The sequence below is a fragment of the Zea mays genome, chromosome 9 (assembly GCF_902167145.1).
Source record: "Zea mays cultivar B73 chromosome 9, Zm-B73-REFERENCE-NAM-5.0, whole genome shotgun sequence".
Classification (NCBI taxonomy): domain Eukaryota; kingdom Viridiplantae; phylum Streptophyta; class Magnoliopsida; order Poales; family Poaceae; genus Zea; species Zea mays.
Window position 1 is genome coordinate 11,496,574 of NC_050104.1, and position 16,108 is coordinate 11,512,681.

Consider the following 16,108-nt stretch of genomic DNA (forward strand, 5'->3'; position numbering starts at 1 on the left):
CTCGCATAGAGAACGATCCGGTCGAAGAGCCCGAGGAACTCGCAGGAGAAGCCCCTGAGCAGCAGTCGGTTGGTGGAGGCAAGTTTCCTTTAACCTATCTCTATCCTATTCATTATTTAATTCACCTCCCGCTTTATACATTTATGCCTAAGGATTGACTAGCTTTGTTATCCCTGTCCTTGTTTACCTATTTGGGTTGGATTATTATTGTTTAGCTTTATGCTATTGCTTAACTCTAATCAATGAACATGATGAGAATATCTATGATACGCTGTTTTCCCTTCTCTTATTATGGTGTTGTACTTGTGGTCTTCAAGGGGGCTCGAGCGGTTTCTCGAGTGCCTCTCCGTAAGGACCTGTTCTATGGATGACCGCTCGGGAAAACAGTGCAACCATGAGGGTGGAATGGGATGCCCTTAGCTGAATAATTAGAGGATCCGGGGTGTAGTTCACTTAGCCGTCGTGCCGTCAATGGGGCTCGGTGTATGCGGCTCGCTCTGCCAAGTTTGGGTTCGCCCCTTGGGGAGGAGTGCGGTGCATTTAGGAAACCTAACGGGTGGCTACAGCCCCGGGGAATCTTTGTAAAGGCTACGTAGTGATGCCCTGCTGGGTCACCTTGGTAGTGATCAATGGAGAGTCATGATCTCCAGGCAGAAAGGGAATCACAGCTTGTGGGTAAAGTGCACAACCTCTGCAGAGTGTTTGAAAACTGATATATCAGCCGTGCTCGCGGTTATGAGCGGCCAAGGGAGCTCCAGTGATTAGTGGTACTTGATCAGAGATACTTTGGTTTACAGGTGGTTATGAGATCGATGGTTTTGGTTATGACTATGGTGCTGGTAAGTGGTATTCTTTCCGTTTGGAAAGGGTACATCGGGTTAATAACTTGGGTTAATGCTAAAACTTGGCTTTCTACTAGTAAGTAATAATCTGACCAACTAAAAGCAACTGCTTGACTTATCCCCCACATAAAGCTAGTCCACTATAGCCAAACAGGATACTTGCTGAGTATGTTGATGTGTACTCACCCTTGCTCTACACACCAAACCCCCCAGGTTGTCAGCATTGCAACCACTGCTCAGGAGAAGATGAAGCCGTGCAAGGAGACTTCCAAGAGTTCCAAGACTACGACGAGTTCTAGGTGTGGGTTAGCGGCAACCCCCAGTCGGCTGCCTGTGAAGGCCGCAGTTATCTACGTTTCTTTTCCGCACTTTGATTTATTGTAAGGACTATATGGACGTCTTAGACGTATGATGTAATCGACTATTTCCCTTCTTAATACTATTTTGAGCACTGTGTGATGATGTCCATGTTATGTAACTGCTGTGTACGTGAATAACTGATCCTGGCACGTACATGGTTCGCATTCGGTTTGCCTTCTAAAACCGGGTGTGACATAAGTGGTATCAAAGCCGTGCTGACTGTAGGACCGCTAACCTAGAGTAGAATGGTCGTTCTAAGGACTATAGACCTCTGTCCCTGCCTTGACTTTGATATCCCTTCAAAAGTTGGTCATACCGACCAAACCTATGTTCTACTATATATTATACCTTGCTGAAAATCATGTTTTATTCTAATCCTTCATTTACTTATGATTCATTATTTGCTGGTCATATTGATTCTGTTCTCACCCTTTTGCTTGCGATGTCTTTTGTAGATGGCTCGACTTAGACACACTGCACGAAAGTCAATCATCCCCTTCTTACCCTCCCGCCTTGCTGAGCGTCCGCTTCGCCGTCCCGTGGCCGGACAGTCCAGCCACTTGGAGAGACTACACCACCGCCTGCGTGAGGAGCAGGAGCGTCGACGACAGGAGCAGCAGGGCTCTTCTTTCTCGCTCCACCAGAAGATAGAGTCTGTGAGGAGCTGCTCCCCTGTGCTTCCTCTGGAGGCGCCCCCTGCACCACCACTGGGCGTCCCAGCTTCTGGAGTAGCTGCTGGAGGAGACCCAGACGACGGAAGTGGCGACGACAGCTCGAGCCACGACACCGACTTCTCTGCTAACCTTGAGCCGGAAGGGTGGGTTGCTCGACCCATCACTCGCGACGCTGCTCGCGGGTGTCACTTCCACGATGCGCTCGACACCCTGCTACGTCGGGCATTTAACCGGCATACTTGGTCGGTCGAGTATCGCTGTGTGGTCTACCAGCATAGTCGCGGGGTCTACCCGGACCGCTGGGAGGCAACCTGCTTGGTGCGCTGCCCGGAGAACAGTCTCCAGGGTGTGGAGGCCTGCTCAGAGCACTATTCTATCTCTGAGCGGGACTCAGCTGAGGCAGCCATGCAAGATGCTGCACGGCGTGCGCTTTCGCACTACTGCTCGGTTTTCGGTGGGGCAGCTGACGGTCTTGACCTGAAGTATTACCCCCGCCGTCCATCTGGCAGCACAGGAGGCGTGATTGTCTCACCTGTCGGTGAGGGCAATCCTAGGTTGAGCAGCACAGTCAACCTAGCCGCCGTGCTAAACACGGAGCTGGACCATGCATTAGACGAGCTGAGTAGGGCTCGTGCTGAGATCGCCCTGCTGCGGGCTGAGCGCGCGGAACGTCGTCACCTGGATGGTGGTTCCCCCGCTCCCGTCGGGACTCAGCACCCGTACCGCTCACCTCAGCGTGGACACCAGTCTTATGGCAATCCCGACTGCAAGACCAAGATAAATCTAGAACCATAGATCGTTAGAGTTGGATCTTGTAATTAATACGAAATATATACGTAGAAGCTACAGTCTTAGCGTTAGTCTCGGTCTTAGTTAGTCTTAGTTAGACAGGGTAGTTTGCTATATCCTGTGCATTTATGTTTGTCATGATGAACTATGTTTGGTTTGGATCTTTGTAATGACTGTCACCAGAGTGTGGGTATCCCTTGCATTTTGGTTTACCTATTATATTAATGGAGTTAGTTACATAGTTGGGAAACCTTTTATTCCACTTTCCTCTTTATCTGAGAAGCTGTGTGGTCTGTGTTGGAGATCAGTGAAGATGCTCATCTGTTCAGTGCTGTTGAAGAATTCTATCCTCTTTTCTTATGCTGCAAGATTTGCCAGATCAGTTCTGATGTGTGGTTGCATTCTGCAGATGTCAGAGAGCAGGCGCAGAGGAGGAAGGCATGCTCAGCAGGAGCGAGCCGCTCAACAGGAGGAGGTGCCCCAGCAGCAGCATCTGCCGCCCCCGCCCCCGATGTCCATCGAGCAGATGTTTCTGATGCAGACTCAGGCAGTTCAAGCCATCGGTCAGACTTTGGCCACCATTCAGCAGCAGCAGCAGCAACAGCAGCAGGCCCCACCTCAGCCTCAGATGCCTTAGATGACCAGAGACAAGCGTGCTGAATTCATGAGAGGTCATCCACCCACGTTCGCTCATTCTTCTGACCCCATGGATGCTGAAGACTGGCTGCGCACTGTGGAGCGGGAGTTGCATACCGCTCAGTGCGATGACAGGGAGAAGGTTCTGTATGGTCCCCGTCTGTTGAGAGGAGCAGCCTAGTCATGGTGGGAGTCTTACCTCGCCACCCATGCCCATCCTGACGCCATCACCTGGGAAGAGTTCAGAGGAAGATTTCGTCAGTACCATGTTCCTGCAGGTCTGATGACAGTGAAGAAGGAGGAGTTCCTGGCCCTCAAGCAAGGGCCATCGTCTGTCAGTGAGTACCGGGACAGGTTTCTGCAATTGTCTCGCTATGCTCCTGAAGATGTCAACACCGACGCCAAGCGACAGTACCGTTTCCTGAGAGGCTTGGTTGACCCTCTGCAGTACCAACTGATGAATCACACCTTCCCGACATTCCAGCACCTGATTGACAGAGCAATCATGACAGAGAGGAAGCGTAAGGAGATGGAGGATCGTAAGCGCAAGATCAGTGGACCCCAGCCTGGAAGCAGCAATCGTCCTCGTTTCTCAGGCAATCAACCTCAGCAGTTCAGGCAGAATCAGCGTCCACCTCAGCAGCATCAGCAGTTTCAAAGGCAGTATCCTCAGCCTCAGTACCAGAACCGTCAGAACAATCAGTCAGGAGGTCAGTTCCAGAGGCAGAATCAGCAAGCACCTCGTCTTCCTGCCCCAGCAACCCAGCAGAGCAGTCAGGCAGCACCAGCTCAGGTTGGAAACAGAGCATGTTTCCACTGTGGAGAGCAAGGCCACTGGGTGATGCAATGTCCGAAGAAGGCAGCCCAGCAGCAGTCAGGCCCCAATGCCCCAGCAAAGCAGAATGTGCCTCAGCCTGGAGCAGGCAATCGCTCTCAGCCGCGCTATAATCATGGAAGGCTGAACCACTTGGAGGCTGAAGCAGTTCAGGAGACCCCCGGCATGATAGTAGGTATGTTCCCAGTCGACTCCCATATTGCAGAAGTGTTATTTGATACTGGAGCAACGCATTCTTTCATTACTGCATCATGGGTAGAAGCACATAATCTTCCAATTACTACCATGTCAACCCCGATTCAAATTGACTCAACCGGTGGTAGAATTCGAGCCGATAGCATTTGTTTGAATATAAGTGTGGAAATAAGGGGGATAGCGTTTCCCGCCAACCTTATAGTAATGGGTACTCAGGGAATAGATGTCATCCTAGGGATGAATTGGTTAGATAAGTATCAGGCAATTATCAGTTGTGATAAAAGGACCATCAAGTTGGTGTCCCCACTTGGAGAAGAAGTGGTGACCGAGTTAGTCCCGTCTGAGCCAAAGAAAAGAAGTTGTTATCAGCTAGCTGTTGATAGCAGTGAAGCAGACCCAAGTGAGAGGATCAAGGTTGTGTCCGAGTTCCCAGATGTGTTTCCAAAGGACTTACCGGGTATGCCACCAGAGCGGAAAGTTGAGTTTGCTATAGAGCTTCTTCCTGGAACCGCCCCTATCTTCAAAAGAGCTTACAGAATATCCGGACCAGAGTTGGTTGAACTTAAGAAGCAGATTGATGAGCTGTCAGAGAAAGGTTACATTCGGCCAAGCACCTCGCCTTGGGCCGCCCCTGTCCTATTTGTGGAGAAGAAAGATGGCACCAAAAGGATGTGTATCGATTATCGAGCTTTGAATGAAGTCACGATCAAGAACAAGTATCCTTTGCCCAGAATTGAAGATCTGTTCGACCAGTTGAGAGGAGCCAGTGTGTTCTCCAAGATTGATCTGAGGTCAGGTTATCATCAGCTCAGGATCCGACCTTCGGACATTCCGAAGACGGCATTCATTTCCAAGTATGGTTTGTATGAGTTCACTGTGATGTCTTTTGGTTTGACCAATGCGCCAGCGTTCTTCATGAACTTGATGAACAGTGTATTCATGGATTACCTTGATAAGTTTGTGGTGGTATTCATTGATGACATTCTGGTTTATTCTCAAAGCGAAGAAGAGCACGCAGATCATTTGAGGATGGTATTGCAGAGATTGCGAGAGCACCAACTGTATGCAAAGTTGAGCAAGTGTGAGTTCTGGATCAGTGAAGTCCTGTTCTTGGGTCACATAATCAACAAGGAAGGATTGGCTGTGGATCCGAAGAAAGTGGCAGACATTTTGAACTGGAAAGCGCCAACAGACGCTCGAGGAATCAAGAGTTTCATTGGAATGGCCGGATACTATCGGCGATTTATTGAAGGGTTTTCGAAGATTGCGAAACCAATGACAGCGTTGCTAGGCAACAAAGTTGAGTTCAAGTGGACCCGAAAATGTCAAGAAGCCTTTGAAGCGCTGAAAGAGAAGTTGACTACAGCGCCTGTCCTAGTCTTGCCTGATGTGCACAAGCCCTTCTCGGTGTATTGTGATGCTTGTTACACAGGTTTGGGATGCGTGTTGATGCAAGAGGGAAGAGTTGTGGCTTACTCGTCCCGACAGTTGAAGGTTCATGAGAAGAACTACCCAATCCATGATCTAGAGTTGGCAGCAGTGGTTCACGCACTGAAGACATGGAGGCACTATTTGTATGGACAGAAATGCGATGTTTACACAGACCACAAGAGTCTGAAGTACATATTCACTCAGTCAGAGTTGAACATGAGGCAACGAAGATGGTTAGAGTTGATTAAAGACTATGAGTTGGAAATTCATTACCATCCAGGCAAAGCAAACGTAGTGGCAGATGCTTTGAGCAGAAAGAGTCAAGTCAATCTGATGGTCGCTCGTCCGATGCCTTATGAGTTGGCTAAGGAGTTTGACAGGTTGAGTCTCGGATTTCTGAATAATTCACGAGGAGTCACAGTTGAGTTGGAACCTACCTTGGAGCGCGAAATCAAAGAAGCACAGAAGAATGATGAGAAAATCAGTGAGATCCGGCGACTGATTCTAGATGGCAGAGGCAAAGATTTTCGAGAAGATGCAGAAGGCGTGATATGGTTCAAAGACCGCTTGTGTGTTCCCAATGTCCAGTCCATTCGGGAGTTGATTCTCAAGGAAGCTCATGAGACAGCCTATTCGATTCACCCTGGCAGTGAGAAGATGTATCAGGATCTGAAGAAGAAATTCTGGTGGTACGGAATGAAGAGGGAAATCGCAGAGCATGTGGCTATGTGCGATAGTTGCCGAAGAATTAAGGCAGAGCACCAGAGACCTGCTGGATTGTTGCAACCGTTGCAGATCCCTCAGTGGAAATGGGATGAAATTGGTATGGATTTCATAGTCGGATTGCCTCGCACTCGAGCCGGCTACGATTCCATTTGGGTAGTAGTGGACCGTCTGACCAAGTCAGCCCACTTCATACCTGTCAAAACCAACTATAGCAGTGCCGTATTGGCAGAATTGTATATGTCTCGGATCGTTTGTCTTCATGGTGTGCCAAAGAAGATAGTGTCAGACAGAGGAACGCAGTTCACCTCTCATTTCTGGCAGCAGTTGCATGAAGCTTTGGGAACGCATCTGAATTTCAGTTCAGCTTATCATCCGCAGACAGATGGCCAGACCGAAAGAACCAATCAAATTCTTGAAGACATGTTGAGAGCCTGTGCGTTGCAAGATCAGTCCGGATGGGATAAGAGATTGCCTTATGCGGAGTTTTCCTATAACAACAATTACTAGGCCAGTTTGAAGATGTCACCATTTCAGGCGCTCTATGGAAGGAGTTGTAGAACTCCGTTGCAATGGGATCAGCCTGGAGAAAAGCAAGTGTTTGGACCAGACATTTTGCTTGAAGCCGAAGAGAACATCAAGATGGTCCGAGAGAATCTGAAGATAGCGCAATCGAGGCAGCGAAGCTATGCAGACACAAGAAGAAGAGAGCTGAGTTTCGAAGTCGGAGACTTTGTCTATCTGAAAGTGTCACCGATCAGAGGAGTCAGAAGATTCGGAGTGAAAGGCAAGCTAGCACCCCGCTACATTGGTCCGTATCAGATTCTTGCAAGACGTGGAGAAGTGGCCTATCAGCTCAGTTTGCCAGAGAATTTGTCAGCTGTGCATGATGTCTTTCATGTGTCTCAGTTGAAGAAGTGCTTGCGTGTGCCAGAAGAGCAGTTGCCAGTGGAAGGTCTTGAAGTCCAGGAGGACTTGACCTACGTTGAGAAACCAGTGCAAATCCTTGAGGTTGCAGACAGAGTCACCCGAAGGAAGGCCATCAGAATGTGCAAAGTCAAATGGAATCATCACTCTGAGGAAGAAGCAACCTGGAAGCGTGAAGATGATCTGATGGCTAAATACCCTGAGCTCTTTGCTAGCCAACCCTGAATCTCGAGGGCGAGATTCTTTTAAGGGGGATAGGTTTGTAACGCCCTGAATTTGGGGGTAGAATTTTTTCTTCTTTTCTCTCACCAAATTCGGGCGTTACTCTCTTTTCTCTTTCCCTGTTTGCTCCTTCTCCCCAATTTCAAACCAGTATAGCGACAGGTGTCCGTGTCATGTATAAACCAAAACCTAAGTGTCATGGGTGTTGCATCATGCCGAAGCACATTTCTTTGTCTGATATTGAGTGTTCGTCTCGTTCCGTTCCGGATTTCGATTCGCGATTTAATTCCGTTTAGTGGTCCGCGCTCGTCGTGGGTTTTCGATCCGCGAAGTGGCCCGGCCCAACCTAGTCCAGCCCAGCCAGCCCGGCCCGCCCCGGCCTGCGCGCCCCTGGCGCCCAAACCCCCCATGCGCCCCCCTCCCCTCTCCTCCCTCTCTCATTTGGATCTCCCGCGCAACAACCTCTCCTCTCCCTCTTCCACCTCTCTCTCCCCGTGGTGCCCTAGGATTTGGAGACGGCGATCACCAGATTTTGGACCCCGAGGTGAGCTCCCCTCCCCTCCCCTTCTCCTCTCTCTCTCCCTCTCCCTCCTCTCCTTCCCCCCCCGCGCGCCCTCCCTTTTCCCCCTGCCTGCGCGCGATCCCGCCCGTCTCCACCCCTGCCCGGCGCGGCGGCGCCCGACCCCGTCCCCGCCCCCGTCGGCGGCGCTCCCCCCACCCCGGCCCGCGGCGGCGCCCCTGCCCGCCCCTCCCCGCTCGGCCCCCCCGCGGCGGCGCTCGGCCCCGCCCGGCCTCCCTCCCCGCGGCGGCGTTCGGCCCCCCCGCTCGGCCCTCCCCGGCGCGGCGGCGCCCGTCCCCGGCCTCCCCTCGCACGGCCCCGCCCGGTCTCCCTCCCCGGCGGCGCTCGGCCCCTCCCCCTCCCTCCCCGGTGGCGCTCGGCCCCGCCTCGGCCCTCCCCTCGCGCGGCCCCGCCCGGCCTCCCTCCCCGGCGGCGCTCGGCCCCCGCCCGGCCTCCCCGGCGGCGCCCACCCCTGCCCCGGCCCCTGCGCGTGGCGCTCGCCCGCCCCGCCCTCGGCTCGGCCGGCCGTGGTGGCCCGGCGCCCTCCCGCGGCGCGGCGAGCCCCGCTCGCCCGCGCGCCCCCGCCCCTGGCCGGTTCAACCGCCCCGGCCCCGGCTCGGCCGCCCGTTCCCCCGTCCCGGCCTCGCCCGACCGTATCTTCGCTCGCCCGCGCTCGCGTTGATTATTTGTTAATTAGCGTGTTGCGTCGCGCGCTTCGTCGCGCGACGGATTTGTCTAAATTCAGATTCTATCTTGTGTTGCGTCGTGCGCTTCGTCGCGCGACGATCCATTTTTGTTTCAGGTTGTTTAAGGTGTAACGCCGCGTGTGTATTCACGCGACGTTCCACTTTGGACTCAGTTTAGCCGACGTATGCCGTCGTGCGCTTCGTCGCGCGACGCTTAACGTCTCCTCTTAACTAAGGCGAAGTGTCTCGTTGCGTGCTCGGTCGCGCGACGAGTCGTTAACTTCTTAATTTGTTTTAGAGAGCTTTGTCGCGCGTCTCGCCGCGCGACCATCCTTTTATTTATCTCCACTTGCTTATAATAATTAGACATGAAACATGACTTTACTTTACGCTAAACATAGTGTCTACATTAAATTTCCTTCCATTAAGCGAGTGGTTAATTTATAATCATGTAACGTGATCGTTTCTCGACTGTCTTTTCCTCTTTCTCTCTTAACCGTACTCACGAGCCCGCGTGGAACGTCTGTTTACTTATTGCATTCTATTGTATGGTGTACTGTTCTTTTGTATTAAATATGTGGATGTATGTATGTTTGCGCTCGCATAGAGAACGATCCGGTCGAAGAGCCCGAGGAACTCGCAGGAGAAGCCCCTGAGCAGCAGTCGGTTGGTGGAGGCAAGTGTCCTTTGACCTATCTCTGTCCTATTCATTATTTAATTCACCTCCCGCTTTATACATTTATGCCTAAGGATTGACTAGCTTTGTTATCCCTGTCCTTGTTTACCTATTTGGGTTGGATTATTATTGTTTAGCTTTATGCTATTGCTTAACTCTAATCAATGAACATGATGAGAATATCTATGATACGCTGTTTTCCCTTCTCTTATTATGGTGTTGTACTTGTGGTCTTCAAGGGGGCTCGAGCGGTTTCTCGAGTGCCTCTCCGTAAGGACCTGTTCTATGGATGACCGCCCGGGAAAACAGTGCAACCATGAGGGTGGAATGGGATGCCCTTAGCTGAATAATTAGAGGATCCGGGGTGTAGTTCACTTAGCCGTCGTGCCGTCAATGGGGCTCGGTGTATGCGGCTCGCTCTGCCAAGTTTGGGTTCGCCCCTTGGGGAGGAGTGCGGTGCATTTAGGAAACCTAACGGGTGGCTACAGCCCCGGGGAATCTTTGTAAAGGCTACGTAGTGATGCCCTGCTGGGTCACCTTGGTAGTGATCAATGGAGAGTCATGATCTCCGGGCAGAAAGGGAATCACGGCTTGTGGGTAAAGTGCACAACCTCTGCAGAGTGTTTGAAAACTGATATATCAGCCGTGCTCGCGGTTATGAGCGGCCAAGGGAGCTCCAGTGATTAGTGGTACTTGATCAGAGATACTTTGGTTTACAGGTGGTTATGAGATCGATGGTTTTGGTTATGACTATGGTGCTGGTAAGTGGTATTCTTTCCGTTTGGAAAGGGTACATCGGGTTAATAACTTGGGTTAATGCTAAAACTTGGCTTTCTACTAGTAAGTAATAATCTGACCAACTAAAAGCAACTGCTTGACTTATCCCCCACATAAAGCTAGTCCACTACAGCCAAACAGGATACTTGCTGAGTATGTTGATGTGTACTCACCCTTGCTCTACACACCAAACCCCCCCAGGTTGTCAGCATTGCAACCACTGCTCAGGAGAAGATGAAGCCGTGGAAGGAGACTTCCAGGAGTTCCAAGACTACAACGAGTTCTAGGTGTGGGTTAGCGGCAACCCCCAGTCGGCTGCCTGTGAAGGCCGCAGTTATCTACGTTTCTTTTCCGCACTTTGATTTATTGTAAGGACTATATGGACGTCTTAGACGTATGATGTAATCGACTATTTCCCTTCTTAATACTATTTTGAGCACTGTGTGATGATGTCCATGTTATGTAACTGCTGTGTACGTGAATAACTGATCCTGGCACGTACATGGTTCGCATTCGGTTTGCCTTCTAAAACCGGGTGTGACAAGCTTGATCTGTGAAAAAAGTCTCTTAGTCTTCAGGAAGCCGAAGGTCCGAAAAACACCTTCCCTGAGCTCGTTGTCGAGAAACGATACAGTTTTCGAGCGCGTAGCAGTCCCACCACTCAGGTTCACTATTTTGGTTTTTGCGGCCCACCATGCAGCGGGTGCGAGCAACTGTTTGCCTGGTGTAAAAATCCTGACGATTCACCTTCTTACCTGCAGCACTATATAAACAGACGGGTAGGTGTGAAGTTACCACAACATTCATTGCTATTGCACTGTTCTGCTGCCAAAAATTTAACCATAGCCGAAGCTTGACTTTCGCATTCAAACGAAGCTCCAGTTTGGTGTCTGCTTCGTCAGAAGAAGAGCTTCGGAAGAAAGGTTATTAATTTCCAAGAAATTTTCAAGAAATTCAAAATCAAATGGCCAGAGTGCGCTCTACTGCTAGAGTTGAGCGCGAAGGAGACGAAGCCGAAGCTATGGAAACCATTCCTATCTCGGAAGCAATGAAGCGATCTGGGTTGATGACATCGGAAGACATCACTGCTACTGAAGCAGAACAAGCAGATATTGAAGAGACTGATTCTGAAGGTGATCACAGTATCGTAGTACCGAGCAAGCCCAGCCACCTGGACTTCGGAAAGTCAACCATCTCCAAGGCTGAATTTTCTAAGATGGTGAAGTCGGGCTACTTTAGCGAAGAAGAGAAAAAGCTGATTCGCTTCGGTGGAGGAGAAACTACCCCGAAGCCACAGAAAGATGAAATAGTGATTTTCAAGAGTTTCCTCAAAGCTGGTTTGAGATTTCCTTTGAATAGGATGATTGCTGATGTGCTAAAGAAATTTGGGATCTACCTTCATCAACTAACTCCTAACGCTATTGTTAGGCTTAGTATTTATATTTGGGCTCTCCGAAGCCAGGGGGTGGAACCGTTTGCCGAAGGTTTCTGCCGAGTGCACGAGCTACATTACCAAACCAAGGTCAGAAAGGATGGGTTACATGAAAATTTTGGTTGTTATAATTTTGCCTATCGGAAAAGTACAAAATTTCCTGTGATCAGCTACCGAAGCAAGTGACCGGCAGGCTGGAAATCGGAATGGTTCTACGTCAAAGTTGACGATGACAAGGAGAAGCTGGTACAGAGTCCGCTTGAACTGATCTTCGGAGAGACCAGACCCCAATGCAGTATGACACCAGAAGGTCCAACCCAAATGGCATTGGCCGAATTCAGAATTATTGCAGAGCACATTGGCACTAGAGATCTAGTGCAGGAATTTCTGGCGTTCAAAATATTTCCAACTATGAAGGAATGGGCTATGCCGAAGCTCGAAAGAGAAAAGAAGGAGGGGGGAGCTTGTCCGCCTGCCTTACCACTATAAGTTCAAGAAATATTTTAAAGCACCCTGCCAAGAATGGCTCGAAACAATCGAAGTAATGAGTACTGAAATTCTTGGGAATTATTCAAAAAAGAGGATCAATTGATGACAGCAGCCTTCAGCACCTGGCCGAAACGAAGGCTAAACAGAGTGCTTGATGCTATAGGCTTTGAATACCCTGACTACGAGCGGCTAGACAAGGGTGCCGAAGGGCAGAAAAGGAAAAGAGTAGCTAGCACTTTGATTAAAGACGACGAAGATCAACCAAAAAAGAAGAAAGAAAAGTTTGAACCGAAGGTAGTTGCTCCAAGAAAAAGAAAAGCTGCATCTCCAAAACCTGTATCTCCAGGACCAAAGAGATTGGTCTGAGATGAGGAAATTCCTGCGACACCTTCTGCTACCGAGGTAGAAGAAATTCTGAAGGTAATGACTGAATCTTTGCCTGTCAAGCTAAGTCCGCTGGCGGCGGAACTGACAAAGTTTTTTCAGAAGGACAAAGAAGCTTCGGCAGCAGAAAGCCCTGCGAAGCCGAAAAAACGGAGAATCATTCAAGTGACAGATGTGATTCATCAGACGCCGCCACCGGTATCGGCGTCAAAAATTGCTATTGTTGAGACCGCCGAAGCCGAAGCCGCCGCAGCCGAAGCTACCGAGGCCGAAACTGCTGAAATTGCAATCGCTGGAGCTGAAGCCACCGGAGCCGAAGCTGCCGGAACCGAAGCTACCGGAGCTGAAGCTACCGGAGCCGAAGCCGAGACCACCGAAGATTCGAACCTGGAAACCACACTTGAAGTTATTGACAATATACTTCTGAAAATGGCTGAAGAAGAAGCTGCTGTGGCTGCGGTGAACACGGCTACTGAAAAGGGAAAAGAGCAGGTTGAAGACATTTTGGAGGAAGGAAATTTTAACTTTCAAGATTTACTTGGGCAAGAATTAACAGGTGCTGAAAAAGAAGAGCTGAAAAAATATGCTATATCATGTGGATATAAACCAGGGTCTATGCTATTTGGTGGGGTCAACGAGGGGAAGCTAAGATGCCTTCGGAATTGCACCGAGGCCAAAGTTGTTAGGACCTTCTCCAAAAGTGTTGGCCTGCCGAAGATAGAAGCGGAACTTTGCAGGTACCAGCAACAACATATCGTCGGTAGCTTGCTTTATGCTAATTTTAAGGTAAAAAAATATTATTATTATTATATTATTATTATTATTATTATTATTTTATTATTATTATTATTTTTTATGTCATTTTCTGACGAAGGTTGTTTTGGCAGAGTATATTATTAAGTAAAGTGCTAAAAATGCAACAAGATCTTGAAGAGGAGAAGAACAAAGCTATCATCAAAGATTTAGAAGAAAAAGTTGAAAATTACGAAGCTGTTCTAAAAAAGAAGGACTTCACCATTCAAGACCTTGAAATCATGGCTAAACAACACGAAGGTGCCTTAGAAAAGAAAGACTTTATTATTCAGTCTATGGAAGGCTCCTTGGCTGAAGTCCAAGCCGAAAATGACAGTTTAAAGAATGAATTACTCAAAAAGTTAGAAAATTTGAGCAAGAAAAGAAGAACCTTGAAACAAGTCTCAAGACTGAGATCGAGAAAAATTCAAATTTGCAAAAATCATTGAAGGAACTTCAAGAGAAATGCCTAAATTTCGGCAGCCGATGCGTGCAGCGGCTGAAGGATGTGTTTCACTCTATCGGAGCCAGTTCTGAAAAATTTTCACCTTCAGCTGAGAACCTGCCCAGCACCTTGGAATATATTGAAGGCGAGGTTGATGCTCTTGACGAAGTTATTAGTGGGCATACTGACTTCTGCGCTCTGATAGCTTCTCGGGGCATAGCTACCGCTTTTCTGAAGGCTGGCTGCACGCACGGAAGAATTGTAAATAGGCCAAACTTCAGCTTGTCAGCAGCAGATTTGATTGATATCCCGAGCCTAGCCCGAAGCATCGGAAATAGATTTATGACCCAGATTTGGGTAAATGGCGGGCGAAAGATGGCTGGCGACGAAGCTCGAAGCCACCTTAAACCGGTGAGAAACTTATATTTGTTACTTTTACCTTCTCCTTGAAATTTGCACCTTTCTTATTCTGCTTCTTAATATGTGCAGGATGACGAAGCTGAAGTATGACGGGCTGAAGCTTAATAGTTGCTATAATAGACTTTTCTGCAAAAAATTCTGGAGAGATTTTTGTAATATAATTGTGGAAAAAACTTATGTAAATTTGTACATACCTTGCAATGTATCTTGTCTCCTTTATCCGTGTACAATCTGCTTTGCTGTGGACGAAACTTCTTCTTTGAGCCGAAGGCGAAAAACACCTTCCCTTCTTTTCGTACACAACGAAGCATGAAAATTTTCTCTTTCTTCGAAGTTTTTCCTCATTGCCGAAGCATCTGTCTTGGTATGATGATGATGATTCTATACATGTCTAAATGAATGTTTATGAATGCAAATGACATGATGTAATGTATCGTGCAAATGAATATCGGAACACATATTCATAAACCATAATCAAAACCCTTCATCCCCTTGAGAATGATTCAAATCTTTTTGCCGTTTACTTTTCGGCTTCACCGTTTACTTTTCGGTGTATCAACGTTGACTTTTCGCTGTAAGCCTCCCTTAGGAGCTTCTTCGCCTTTTACTTTCAGCGGAATCAACGTTTATTTTTTGCTGTAAGCCTCCCTTAGGAGCTTCTTCGCCTTTTACTTTCAGCGGAATCAGCGTTTATTTTTCGCTGTAAGCTCTGCATTCCCTTAGGAACGACTTTTGAGCTTCTCCCTGTTTTCTTTTCTTTTTCCTTTGCATTTACACTTACATTTTTTGGGGGATATCACTCTTATAGAATTGAAATAAGGAAAAGAAAAATTACATGTTGTGGCCCCATTAAAAACCTTTCTCCCCCTTTGGAAAGGAAAAGGGTGCCACAAAAAAGAATAGAAAAAATTACATCAAGCTAAACATAATATCGCCGAAGCTCATCTGCATTCCATGATCTAGGAATGTCGTTGCCGTCCATATCCTTCAATCTGTAAGAACCGGGTCTTGACGAAGATACTACCAAAAAAGGTCCTTCCCACTTCAGCTGTAATTTGCCCACTGTCTCAGGGTTGACTACTCTTCGAAGCACCAAGTGTCCTGGCTCATTGTTCTTCAACCTAACCTTTCTGTCACGCCATTTTATTGTTTCAGCTTGATATTTGTTGATGTTTTCCACAGCTTGAAACCTGATCCCTTCTATAGCATCTTTTTCCACAGAATAATCAGCTTCATCTTTACCTTCTGCCGAAGCTACTGTTCTTATTGATCCTGTTTTGGCTTCTTCCGAGGTTATTGCTTCGTCACCAAACAATAGTTTAAATGGCGTAAAGCCTGTTGATCTTGACACTGTTGTGTTATGGCTCCACACCACTTTGATTAATTGGTCTGGCCACTTTCCCCTGGGCTGATTGAAGATTAACTTCATTATTCCTGTCATTATGATCCCATTAGCTCTTTCAACAAGTCCATTTGACTCCGGATGTCGAACTGATGCGAAATGGATCTTCGTGCCAATTTGATCGCAAAATTCTCTGAAAGCTTCAGAATCAAACTGTGTCCCATTATCCATAGTAATGGCCTTCGGCACTCCGAAGCGACAAACAATATTTTGCCAGAAAAACTTTTGAATAGTAACCGAAGTTATTGTGGCTAAAGGCTTTGCCTCAATCCACTTAGAAAAATATTCCACTGCCACTACAACATATCTTAAGTTCCTCTGTGCTGATGGTAATGGACCTAGCAAATCAAGGCCCCACCTTTGCAACGGCCAAGTGGGTTGTATTAATTGAGTTAAAGACGAAGGTTGTTTT